Genomic DNA, 13,480 nt, shown 5'->3' with positions numbered 1-13,480 from the left:
ACCAAATTAAACCACAGTGGTTTAGCCGCACTATTTTTGCTAGGGATACAACAGTGTGCTTTAAGTAATGTAGACTTATTGTAAGTTTGAAACATTTGTAATAACAGTTGTACTTAAGGCAGTAACAGATTTTAGAGTATGAACCAATGAATAAATTACTGTGCTTACACCAGTAGCACCCAGGCCTATGAATAAGGCTAGGGTGAGAGCAGTGACTGGTTTGACAGTTAATTCAGGCATTAAAACAATGAAAAAACAGTAGTTCTTAGACTGAAGAAACAAATGTGAAACAATGTAGGGTGATAAACCAGTGGAACAGGCAAGGAACGTTAAATTGGGGGTAATAATGAACTGAAAGGAGAAATTCATGACAAGAGTTTGATTACAATTTTCAATAGGGGAAATTATATTGGGCACCAAAAGGCAAAGTTCAAGTTCCACCACTAGTTTTAAAGTTATGCCATGGTTGTTGAGGCTTCATACCGCATAGCAGAAGGTTGGTATCGTTGGTGAAGTGAGGCAGTTTGAACGGTGGGATGGGTGAGTAGCAGGTACTGGAGGAGGCTTTGACCATGACGACGATGAGCTGCGAAGAGGAAGGAGGTCCGGAGGACAGCGTGGGCTGGAAGGGTGGGGAAGCAGGCAGAGTTTTGAAGAGCTTGGGGCATGGGAGAGGTTGAGCTGACATAGCCAGTGTGTCCTGGGGAACGGGTGAATGGGCCAGGTCGTGGCAAAAATTGAGTGGGGGTGGTTTACTGTTCCTCAGCATCCATGGCGAGGGCACAAAGGGTTACTTCCAGGATGGGTCAGGGGGTGGAGTGGAATGAGTGGGAGGGGAGTCGGCTATGTCACCAGCAAAGGGGGAAGGGAAGGAACCAGAGGTGTTGTCATCGTCTTGCAAGGGAGAGTCAGGTGGAGCAGACAAATTGCGATGGAGGTTGTCAGTGGCAGTGGTGGGCGTTCAGAGCAGCCAGGCAGAGTCAGTTTCAGCATTTTCCTTAGGCAGAGTCAGCAACAGGTTCAGCAGGAATGGTGGGCTAGCAGGAGGGGTGATAGGTTGTATTGAAGTGGATGAAGAGAGGACTGCAGGAGGCTAAGAAAACTGCTTGGCAGGAGGCAAAATGGTTATTTTTGAATGCCACGGGAATGCCTCCTGATTACTGTTAGACTTCAGCACTAAAAATTTTTTTTGTTTATAAGTAACAATCGCCAATGTTTTAAAAACTTTTAAACTGAACTTAAATGATTTCTCTTAAACTTTTTAGTTATTATATTAAAGCTAGATGCTTCTTTTTTTAGTTACATTTGGCCTTATACTTTTGGCCTTAACTACACATAGCAGGAAAGCTGGGGATTGCAAAGTCCAGAAATTCTCCAGGGAAAAAATTATCCCTGATGGCCATTTGAGAAATTTGGGGTTTACCATCCCCTACTCTTTCTGCCATGCTGATAGGACAAAGCTAGCTTAGCACAGGATTTCTGGCAGGATTTCACAGTTTATTAGATGACTAGACTAAGCCAGGTTAAAAAAAATTAATTGAAATTTTTTAAAAATGGATAAGGCTTTAAAAATTGTATTTATCATGAAATGCAAAAATAACAAATAAACAGACAGAACAAAAACAACATGAAACACAACATTGTGGCCACTTTCACTTATAACACACACACATGAACAAACAAAAGGATTGAATGAAAACTTGCATAAGAAAAATTGACAAGCGCTTTTAAAGTATTTAGCCGGCATGTTTGTGAGAGGAAAAAAAAATTATTTTAATGTAGCTGGGGTGGAACTTTGCTGAAAATAAATTTTAAGGTTTAGTCTTTAACACAAAACATTTATAAAACAATCCTAACATGAAGTTGAAAACATGAAGTAAAATGCTAGCAGTTAAAAAAAATTTTGTTAAGTAAAATGGTTAGTGAGCACTGCAGAAGGAGTTTTCACTTTGAAGCCTGATATTATTTGCTGTAAATGAACAGGTTTGTGATAAGCTGGTTTCACATTAGAATAGCAAGACAGCTGCAATACAGTGTTAAATTTTTATGATTGAACACAAGAGCATGAACTATGATTATTAAAGGTATAAAAAACTGACTTTAATAAAACAAACAACTGTTTTTACTATGAAGACTTTAAGTGAATAATTTGTAAAAAATATTAGATACCAAATTAACAAGATGTTTAGACATTATAAAATATAGTTAAAGGCATTTGATGCATTTCCACACCTAGAGCTGAAGACCAAAATTATATTTAACACTTGTTAATTTGCTTATAAAATTTAATTATTTTTATAATACTAATTAACAATATTATTTTAAAAAGGGCTAACCACAACATGAACAGAGACAATTTAAGATTAAACTTGGAAAATGCAAAATTATTTTTACTTACCTTTGAGTTTAAAATTAGGCTTGAAATTAAAAAAGGACAAAGCTACTTAAGGTTTAAATTTATGAACATTAATTTATGAACAAATTTATTTAATTAGTTATTATATTATTTTTGTTTCTAAAATGGCTTTTATGCCACTGTTTGAACTGCTTAACTGCCTATAAGGTTCAGATTATATGGTTTAAATGTTTTAAATGGCAATGCTATTTTTTTATATTTATTATGCATTTAAAAGAGCTTAGGCTTAGCTTAGAGTTTTGGAATGTTTAGACATTATTGTTAAGGAAAGCTGACCAACTTATTTTGCTGACTTGTATTATTTTAGTTGTTAAAAAAATTAACTTTCTAAACATGTGCAGTAATTTTAACAAAGGAGTTTTGCTTTTTTTTTTCCAATGCAGAGGTAAGAAAGACACCTGTGTTATATTTATAAACTATTTCTTAAAAACAAAGTTAAAAATGTTACAAAATGTTATTTGACCATTAGATTTGAATAGCAAACATGGAGAGGAAAGAGCAATTAAAAAGACAAAATATAAGAAACATTTAAATGCAGATTAAGGAGCCTAAGCTACTAAAAAATGCCCATGACATGAACCACTTTACAAACTTCATATACTTTTAAGATTAAAAATAATTTTTAATAAAAATATAAAAGACTCAAATTTTAATACTCGTATGTTCGTTTAAGTTTTAAAACACGAAAAGGTTTTTTGTTTATTGATAGTTTGTTATTACAAGTAACAGAATTATGACCTTGCTTTAGAATTTCTGAGAGGCATGAACAAAGGGTGTTTATTGCTGTTATTTTCCTGTTGCTTTTTTCTCCCTAGAGAATATTTATAACCCTGACAGACCTGAATTTAACCTGTACAGACCTGAATTTAGAAAGTTTCCTAATTTTTAACGTTTCAATAATTACTTCACAACACCCAATGCACAAAACTTAATTACACAAATGCTTTTTGAAGAGGCACATGTATGCCGCAGAATTTAATTTATAAGCTTCACAATTATTTGAGGCATTTTATGAGACACAACAAAATTTTGAAAGCAATTGTAACTATAAATTGCACATGAACAATTTCTGAATATTTTTACTTGTACCCTTGCCACCTTCTGCCATATAGCAGAGCAATTAAACTTGTAACCATAAAGATATACACAGGTTAGCACTATTTTGAGATTAAACCAAATATTTACCAACTTAAAGAAAGAAGTGATATTTTCTCTTTAAAATTTATGTTTGCACCTTAGCTACACAGAAACTTACAGTTTTAAAAACAGGTACAAAGTATGCCGCATATACGCCACCTTTGCATAGGTTAAAGGACTTATTATGACATTTTCTAACACATTTAAGACTTTTTAATTTTACCAACTGTGGCCTTTATCTTTAGAAAAATATTTTAACTCAGGCATTTTGACTTAGGAGAAAGGAACGCTTGTAACAACAGAGAGACAGCCATAAAAACCTAAGGGAAGGTAGGGCTGCATTTTTATCCTAAGGGATGGATAGGGGGGGACCGTTCTGCTCGCTGAAATCGCTGAAGCGGCCTGAAGTTTCTTTGCAGGCAACGGCCACTGGCCAACCCAGACAGGTGTATTAGAACGCCAGGTAATTTTTTCTGCTTGGGGGTAAGTTAAAAAGCCGGAAAAGCATGTGAATAGTTTAATTTCAGGCGTTTAGGATTGGGGGCAGGCTAAATGGGTTTGGAAATGCCTTGTAAATTTTTACCTAGGCCTCTAGAGGACGTGTAGCCCTAACGCATTATTTGTTCCAAAACCGCAGAATTTTTGCACTTAATGAAAAAGACACCCATTTGCTTCATGATGTCTCTGCCCCACAAGTTAATGGGCAGATCAGGGATAATATATGGGCGAATAAAGCCACTCTGCCCCGCGGGGGGCTGTGGGGGGTGCAGGCGTATGAGAAGGGAGTGGCGGCGGGGGTTAGCAGAAGTTAGTTGCCGCATGTGGAGGAGCTGTAACACGGACTTTGGAGAGCGACTTTTAGGTACAGAGCTGCTGACAAGCTGGGGCCTGGAAAATGTGTGTTGTGCCTTTAAGAGCTTAGAGATCAGAATTCTCGCCCGCCCGCCGGTTTTACAGCGCAGGAAAAAAAAAAAGCGGCGGGTTTCTTAGGATTAGCACAGAGGTTGCAGCGGCAGAAGTGAAGATGAAGGGTTAAAGGAGGGAGGAAACTGAGAGATTTAAAGCGATAGGGAGCCCCGGAACACTAGATTTCTGGCAAACATCATGAACAAAACATTAAAAAATTACAAATATCTTTTTTGGTAACCTCTGTCTGCGTTTCAATTCAGACTGTATATCTTAAATGAATTTAAGCTTAGTACTCAACATAGCACCCATGGTAGCGAATCCAATGGGTGAATACTCAATGCGGCACCCATGGTAGCGGATCCTATGGGTGAAGCCCCAAAAGCCAATCAGGGGCAGCGGGAGGGAACGACTTGAAAAACTGCAGTTTATACTTGTTAAGGCTAACTCGTTTCTACGCTTACCCTGATGAGGTATACCTGCGTTTTACGAAACGGCTCCGGACACGCCGCCCTGTAGTCGTTCGAGTGTGGTGGTGGTCTTCGGGCCTCACGTTGGGCGCCAAAATGCAGGTCCTGCAAGCCCCCCGGAGGGGCCCGGCCAGCAGGGATCAGTCAAGAGGCTCACGGACGACCGCACCTTTATTTAGCAGGGCTAGAAGCACAACCACACCTGTAAAAAATCTGAGAGAGGTTAGTAATAATGACCTTAGGTGATCAGACCGTTCTAAGGTGTCTTTATTAGGGTCCTACATTTCTTATATAGAGAAGGAGAAGGGGGCAGGTAAAAAGTGGTGTCAATCATACTTTTTGGCGCGAAAGCCATGAAACAAAGGCAGTAAATCATTCTCCAGAAGGGAGGGAGAAGCAGTGACAATCTTACAAGCACTCCTAAGTCAGCAGCTTTCAAGGAATTGCCCTATGACCCTAAAGTAGGGTTTGCAGACCACTTTCCGGAACTCTCAGCAGGTTTTATGGTGGGGCAAGCTCTGTCCCATAGGGCGATGAGGTTTAGCTATTAACTCAGGGATGTAAGTTATAGGGAGACTTGGCTCCATGGTATCAGGCAGTGTCTTCCTCCCCTAGGCTGAGAAGTTACTTATTACTTGAAGGTTGCCTTTTTCCTGTTGGTATATGGGCTTATAGCAAACAGCACTTAGCACTGAAAAAATGGCAGGGAGTTTTGCAAAAGTAACCACTGAGTCAGTCACAGTAGCCAACAGTTAGTTATGTAAACTATGTGATGCATTTTCTTTAAACAAATAAAAAAATAATAAAAATAATAATAATATTAAAAAGCCAAAACCAGTTGCAAGCAACAGTCTATGATAGTGAAGGGAAGTGGTAAAAAAGTGACCTCTGGGGCCAGGAAGGTGGCGCTAGAGGTAAGGTGTCTGCCTTACAAGCGCTAGCGTAGGACGGACCGCGGTTTGATCCCCCAGCGTCCCATATGGTCTCCCCAAGCCAGGGGCGATTTCTGAGCGCATAGCCAGGAGTAACCCCTGAGCGTCTAACGGGTGTGGCCCAAAAACCAAAAAAAAAAAAAAAAAGTGACCTCTAGAACACATCAGCAATAGTGGTGTGCCTGCCTTCTTCTCTGAGGATGACTTGCAGTCAATGACTCAAGTGACTCCACCAGCAACAACAGCCAGAGTGATGACCTAGAGCAAGAGACTATCATGCAGGATGAACCACTGGAGAGGATCAAGAGCAGCTTGCATACCAATGGTGCTGCGCAAGCTCCATGCTCCATGCAGAGGGCCATCTGCTGCAAGTCTGATGGGGCTGAATTTATTGATACTTCAAACTTATGCTGGAGCTGCACCATAAGCATTACAGTAGTCTCTGCAACAGTGGTGGTGTCATCTTCTTCCATAGCCAGACCACACCCTAGGGTGGAGAACAAATACCAAGTAAGGTATAACCCAGTAATTTAATACCAAATCACACCCTGGGATAGAAAATGAAGACTGATTAGGGTAAAACCTAATTAATCCAACAGGTCCCTACTTCTCTAAGCACACCCAAGCTGCTGCTTGGTCCCAGCAGGCCTGGCTCTTCTCTGCACACAGTCTTCTCTTACATGCGTTGCTGACTACTATGCCCACATCCTGCAGATGCAGAAAGATGTAACAGGTGGCTGAGCTGTGACTCTTCCATCACCCAGTATGTGAATGAGATGTTACATGGCCTGCCCAGCTGCTCCTGTAAGTATCCCAATGATACTGCCCAGAGCAGTGCCATTGGCCAGTTTGATAAGTGCCTGGGTAGAACATTTAGCTGGAAGGATGCCAGTGGCAAGAACTCCTGAACATGTACCACCCCTCTGCGCACTGGTATTTGCACACTGTATTGCTTGAAGATACAAAGCTGGGCAAACAGCAGTGCTGCTATGATTCCCACAAGCAACAGCTGGCCTGGGTCAAGGGGAGCCAGGTCACACATAAATGTTCAACCCTGAGTTCTCGCCTGACCTGCTCTTTACACTGGATCCTTTTCCTGAACCTACTGTAGAGGGGACTGGATCCATTACCAGAGGGTGCTACCCCCCAACAGTGGCCTGTCCTGCCCTCAGTGTCGCTCCAAGGAGAGGTAACTGGCATACTTGCAGTGAAACGTAATGTGAAGGGTTTGTTGTTCAGCTCCCATGCCCTTCCTGGTATGGGTGGACTCTGGCTAACCCCTCTGCTTTCTGCCTGTGAACCGAATATAGCTCTACTGCACCCACAGGGTGAGGAAGAACAAATGCTCAGTCCCTTGGGAATATACCTGTGGGTTCTCTTACCTGATGGAATGCTCTGTGCCTTCCAAACCTGTGTCCCTCCCTAACTGTCCCCTTTCTCAGATGCCTGCCCCCACCCCAGCCCTAGACCTCAGTGGGCTGCTATGAAGCTCAGGATCTTTCTTATAAAGCTCATTTCTTCACCTCCTGTCTGATACATTTCTGGACTGGGAACAGAGGTTTTGGGAGCTCTGCTTGGTGTGCAAACCCCAGTCCTAGTGCTGTGCTGATGACTGTCTCAGTCAGCTGGGCTGGGGAGTGCAAAAGAACTCAACAGCCACAAATAGTGGGGGTGAGGTTCAGTTGGGGTAGAAAAGGGACCCCTATGATAATGATAGTTGGAAATGATTATTCTGAACAAGAACTGGGTGATGAAAGGAGAGAAAGTGATAGGCATGATACCTCTTCAGTAAGAATATTGCAAATCCATGTCTGAGAGAGAGAGAGAGAGAGAGAGAGAGAGAGAGAGAGAGAGAGAGAGAGAGAGAGAGAGAAGCAAAATGTCTGCCACATAGGCAGATGGGATAGGATGTCAGGAGGGAATTGGTGACACTGGGGGCAGGAAATGTGCATTAGTGAAGGGTTTGTACTCTCTAGGACTGAAATGCAGTAATGAACAATGTAACTGTGAAGAGAACCTGCATTTTTAACAACCTTGTAAACTGGGGCAGGAGAGACAGCACAACAGTGGGGAGTTTGCCTTGCACATAGCTATCAATATGGACTTTGGTACAAATCCAGGCATCCCATATGGTCCCCTGTACCTGCCAGGGGCGATTTCTGAGCACAGAGCCAGGAGGAACCCTTGAGCACCGCCAGGTGTGACCCAAAAACAAACAAAACAAAACAAAAAACCAATATTGTAAAACTACAATGTTGAAATTAAAAACTTTTAAGAATTAAAAAAAGCAGGGGGTGGGGCTGTGGTGCATGTGATAAGGTGTTTTTCTTGCACACACTGACCCAGGACAGACCTTGGTTTGATCCCTGGTGTCCCATATGGACCACCAAATCAGGAGCGATTTCTAAGCACCTGGTCAGGAGTAACCTCTGAGTGTCATTTGGTGGGGTCAAAAAAATAAACAAAAACAACAACAATAAAGAATTTAGAAAAGCAGACACATTAGAGTGCCCTGCAGTGGAGGAGTTGAAGGAAGCAACGTTGCCAAAGGCTCCCATTAGTTCTTTCTTCTCTAGAAAGCTATGTTTGCCCCCTGGAAGCAGTGTTGCCCAGTTTTGAGACTCCTAGAAGATAGAGGGGCAGCCTCTGACTGCATGATGGGCCAGGGTGGGCATCATCCTAATGCCTTCTACTGCCTCACTGACTTTGCCAGGGCCATCACCCACCTATTTTACATCACTGTATTCTATTTTCAACAGCTTCACTCAGGCCACTGGGACACCACACCCACAATTCTAGCCTCAGAGTCTGAATCCTTATCTCAAGTGAAGACTGTAGACAGTGACCTGCTGCCTGCTATGTGAGGACATACTCACGTCTTGCTGGTATTGGAGCCTCATATTTTGGTCATGAAACTAGGTGACACACAGTGACAGCTCAGAATCTTCTGAATATACTTTCTTTTATCTTTTATTTATTTTTTTTAGGAGGGCACACCCAGCAGCGCTCAGGGGTTACTCTTGGCTCTGCATTGAGAAATCACTCCTGGCTCAGGAGACCATATGGGATGTTGGGAATCAAACTCAAGTTCATATACGGTCAGATGCATGCCAGGAAAACACCTATAGCTGTGCTCTCTATCCCGCCCTAGATACACTTTCTGACTGCTGTTTCTTCTAAACCTAGATGCTCCCTAGTCTTGGGGTCTTCGCTTAATCCACTGAAACACTAAGTAAAGAGAACAGAAATTGGGTTATTGCCTTTCCGGTCATCTCTACAAGCATCATGAAAGCTTGGAGATTTGGGGGAGTTGCTTGTAGGCCATATCTCTCAGAAATCTGCCTGGAGACACAGATAATATTGGCCAGGATTTGCAGGCCCTGGGGAAACCCCTTTCCTGGAGTAGCTTCCGAACACTTGACGAGGGAAAAGGAAACAGAGGAGAGGCCACATTTCCTGACCAGAAATTTGCACTGTGCTGGACTGGGGCAGCTCTGGGGCCTGAGGCAGAAGTGTCCAATCTCAGGGAGTGCATAGGGTACAAATAACTTCTAACCCCTGAGAGCCTTACTTAGGAGAATGAGGACACCCTGATGCTATTCAGGCTTGGGCAGGCCAAACCCTGGGGCAGGGTTGGGCCTGGGGATGTCAAGCTGAATGGCCCTGCCCACATGCCCCTTCTGGGAATAAAAGTTCCAGCACAGACCCTGCGCACAGAAGAGGCTCCAAGCTACATCGAGCAGCACCTGAAATGAGGCTCCCATTTGTCCCACAAGCATGGCTCCACTCAGGCCTGCTCCTGCTCACATTGATGCTGGTCGCTGTCTGCGGGAGCCCGATGGAGAAGAACCAGAGTGCTGAGGTTCAGCCCAGGACCCCCATAGAGGAGATGCAGGTGAGCTGTGCCATGCTGGTTGGGCACTGGATTGTGTTAGGAGCTATTGCTGAGTTGAGCACTGTGGCTGAGAGAGGCTTTTCTAGGGTTCAGAGTGCGTGTTGAGAGTCTGTTGGAGCTGCTGGATGCTGCCCTAGTTCTGAGTGGATAGAGCCTGGAGTGGGAGCCAAGGCCCCCAGTGATGTCTTTGGGTTTCACTTGAAGAATGTTGGGGTGATTTGGAGTGGAAGGACACAGCCAGCCATCTTTTAGCACCTAGAATCATCTTAGGGTCTGGGTCCTGGGGTCAAGATGTGGGAACTGGGGCCAGAGAGGCCAGGAGAGGGAAGGAAATAGGCAGTATGGGGAGGAGGAGGGAAGAGAAAGAGTGCGGGGGAGAGAGAAGGGAGAGAGAGAGAGAGAGAGAGAGAGAGAGAGAGAGAGAGAGAGAGAGAGAGAGAGAGAGAGAGAGAGAGAAGAGTGAATTTGGACATATTCAGGTATGTGTGTGGTATAGCTAACAACTCACTTTTGCAGGTCCTGGGTTTGAACTCCAGCATTGAACATACCCTACATCGATAGAATCAATAGAATTGATAAATGTTATCTGAAGATTTGGAATTTGACAACTTTAGTCTTTCCGTCTATTATCCTATTTCACCAAATTATGTTCAATATATTTTAATGCTTGAAACAGCTCAAAGGGGTATTGAATTTTTACTTTTGGGACACAGGCTACAGTTCAGAGGAGGATTACATTCTTGCATTTGGAGTTCTCTGGTTTGGTCCTATCACTGTAATGGGACCAAGTGTCCTTGCACAGCATTTCATGTTGCTGTTTTTATCCACACAAAGACAGGAAGCCTCTGGGCTTTTCTGGTGACACACCAACACTCTTCCTCACTTCACAGCTACAAATGATCCAAAAGCAGAGGAACTCCAGGCTACTAAAAATGCAAAACCAGCTTCTCATAACCGGGTGGATCTTCCCAAAGACAAGTTGAAGCTGTTCTGAAGCCCCAGGTCAAATGTAGATCCCCAAAAGTTGCCCAACTCTTTAGAAATCTCTGAGGCAGACCCCATCTCAACTAGTGATCTTATATGTCTTGGTGTACCAAGATGAGGGTCAAGAGAATGATCTGGTTGGAAGAATGGTAATGCCTCCTGCTACCTTCTCAGGCTCCACCTGAACAACCTGCTGTCAGTCTATTTCACTGTCCTTCTGTCATCTGCCTATGCAGGGAGACACAGACGTTGGAGAGCACCAAAGACCAAACGGTGGGAAAGCATTCTACAATAAGAACTCTGGTGAGAACCGCTTTCATTAAACGCTAGTTTGACATAGTTGAAACTCCCTGAGGGGAATGTGAGTGGGACAAGGTTGAGAGCCATGGGCAGCAATGTGATAGAGGGCAGGCTTGTGGACACACCTTCATTTTTTAGTAACTGCACATGCAGCAGAGTGTTCTCCCTCCGCACCGGAACCCTCACCAGCCTGATAGGTGGAGTCTGATGGGGCTTTTCAAACAACAGTTCCTGCCACAGTCTTGATGGAGTCTCAGAGTTCAGAGGGCATCATGAGGTCGCTTGTCCTTACCTAAATAATGGTGACCTAAATAATGTAACTTGGTCTTGCTGTATTCCAGGAATTGCTGACCGTATCTTAGCGTACTGTACTCACCTCCAAATGATGTGACAGATACACACCTCAGGAATCAGAGGGCTGATGTGCTCACTTCGGCAGCACATATATTAAAATTGTAAAGACACAGAGAAGATTAGCATGGATGCTGTGCAAGACATCAGTGGGCTGGGCATGGAATTCCCGAGTCAAGCCCTTTACTTGCTCTCTAGTATAGCAGTTCAGTTCTTATGGAGAAAATGCAGGAGCAATGAATCCAGTACCACCCAAAGCCCCAAAAGTCAGGGAAAAACTGAAGCAGTCTGTTTTGTGGGGGAGTGAAAGCACATTTTTCAGGGGATAGAGCATAGCCAAAGGTCCTGAGAGACAGACTGAGGCAGAGAACTAGGGTTCAGAGCAAGAGTGGCAGGATAGACAATATTGCAGAGCTTCTCAGCCACACACTCAGTCTTGACCCTGATCCCTACCCCACTACCTAGGGCTCCAGGATCCCGCCATGCAGCCCCTAAAGAAGCCACATTACACATAGGGGGCCGTGAGGGCCTGCTCAGCCCCAGGCAAGCTCCATCCTCTCCAGGGCTATGGTTCAAGGGATCTAGGATGTGGTTTATCCTTATCTGTAAACTGCTCCTCACTTGGTGGATCCCTCTCCCTCTAAGCTTTGTCCCATCAGAGCCTAGACCTTCCCTGTACACACTGTCCTCCTAACCACTGTTCCTACCTTCTACAGGGATGGACCTATGTAACAAGTGGGTGAGCTACTACTATGAATTCTACACAAGGTATTCGAAATCACTGCAGAAGGAACTGCCCAGCTGCCCCTGCCATTTTCGTATTGATTCTTCGTTTGTGGAATCAGGCCCCAAGGTTGTGGGCCTGTTTGACCATCATCAGAAACGCAATTTCTACTGGAGGTACAGTCCAAAAATGAAAGAATATGCGAATGACAACAACCACCCCTCTGCTGGCAAGTGCATGCGTTCTCTGCGGAAGAACATCGACTCCATAGCCGCCCAGCTCTGTTGCTATGATTCTGGTGGGCGCCTGATCACTAGGGGCAAGAGAGCTGGGTTCCCCCAACTCATCAGTCCTGACTTCTCTCCTGAGCTGCACTTGATAGTGGACTATGCCCCCTGGAACTTTTGTAAGGGAAATTGGAGCATCTTTCACACTCTTTTGCCCCCCAACAATGGCCTGGCCTGCCCTCAGCGTCCCTCTAAAAGCAAATATGAAGCCCAGTTGCTTGAGCTTTCAATAAACTAGTATGGGCACCTGGAAATGTTAGGGAATCTCCTGGCTCAATCCTCATAACCCGTCCTGGTCTGAATGAGTTCTGATGATTTCCTGTGCTCTCTGCCTGTGGATCACACACAATCCTGCCTTTGGTTTCTGGGAGATTCTGAAGGATGTGCAGGGTGAGAATGGAAGTTCTATCCCCAATACCTGAGAAGTCTGCAGCATTCCCTTATCTTTTTCTGTCTTTTGTTCTTTCTTTCTTTCTTTCTTTCTTTCTTTCTTTCTTTCTTTCTTTCTTTCTTTCTTTCTTTCTTTCTTTCATTCTTTCTTTCTTTCTTTCTCTCTCTCTCTTTCTTTCTCTTTCTTTCTTTCTTTCTTTCTTTCTTTCTTTCTTTCTTTCTCTCTCTCTCTCTCTCTTTCTTTCTTTCTTTCTTTCTTTCTTTCTTTCTTTCTTTCTTTCTTCTGTCTTCCTTCCTTTCTTTCTTTTTTTATTAAATATATCTTTTATTTAAGTAACATGATCATATTTGGGTTATAGTCATAACCAGAACAGCCCCCTTCGCCAGTGCAACATTACCCCCTCCCCCCCTTCCCATCTCCTGCCTGTATTCGAGACAGGCATTCTACTACAGTAATTTGTTTTTATGTTCAGTAAGTTGTATTTTTTTTCTTAAAGGATAAGAGTAAAAAATATATAGTAAAGGTGTGATAGTGGCAATCGCCAATGTTGCATAGGTCCAGAAAAATGGAGAAAATGGGAAAAAAAATTCTTGACCTGATTACAAAAAGGCCTCACCCAGAAGTTTATTGGCATAAGACAGACTCTGGGTTCCAGGCATACCAGTCTATCCAACTCCAGTCATTCTC

General features: G+C 43.4%; 1 pseudogene; it reads left to right on the top strand.

The window, feature by feature from the left end:
* Positions 1–11,463: 11,463 nt before the first annotated feature.
* On the top strand, positions 11,464–11,534 carry LOC126004914 (uncharacterized; annotated as a pseudogene).
* Positions 11,535–13,480: the final 1,946 nt, after the last annotated feature.

This window comes from Suncus etruscus, chromosome 3, assembly GCF_024139225.1.
Source record: "Suncus etruscus isolate mSunEtr1 chromosome 3, mSunEtr1.pri.cur, whole genome shotgun sequence".
Classification (NCBI taxonomy): domain Eukaryota; kingdom Metazoa; phylum Chordata; class Mammalia; order Eulipotyphla; family Soricidae; genus Suncus; species Suncus etruscus.
The sequence above is the reverse complement of the archived record's forward strand: the minus strand, read 5'-3'. Positions and strand labels throughout refer to the sequence as shown.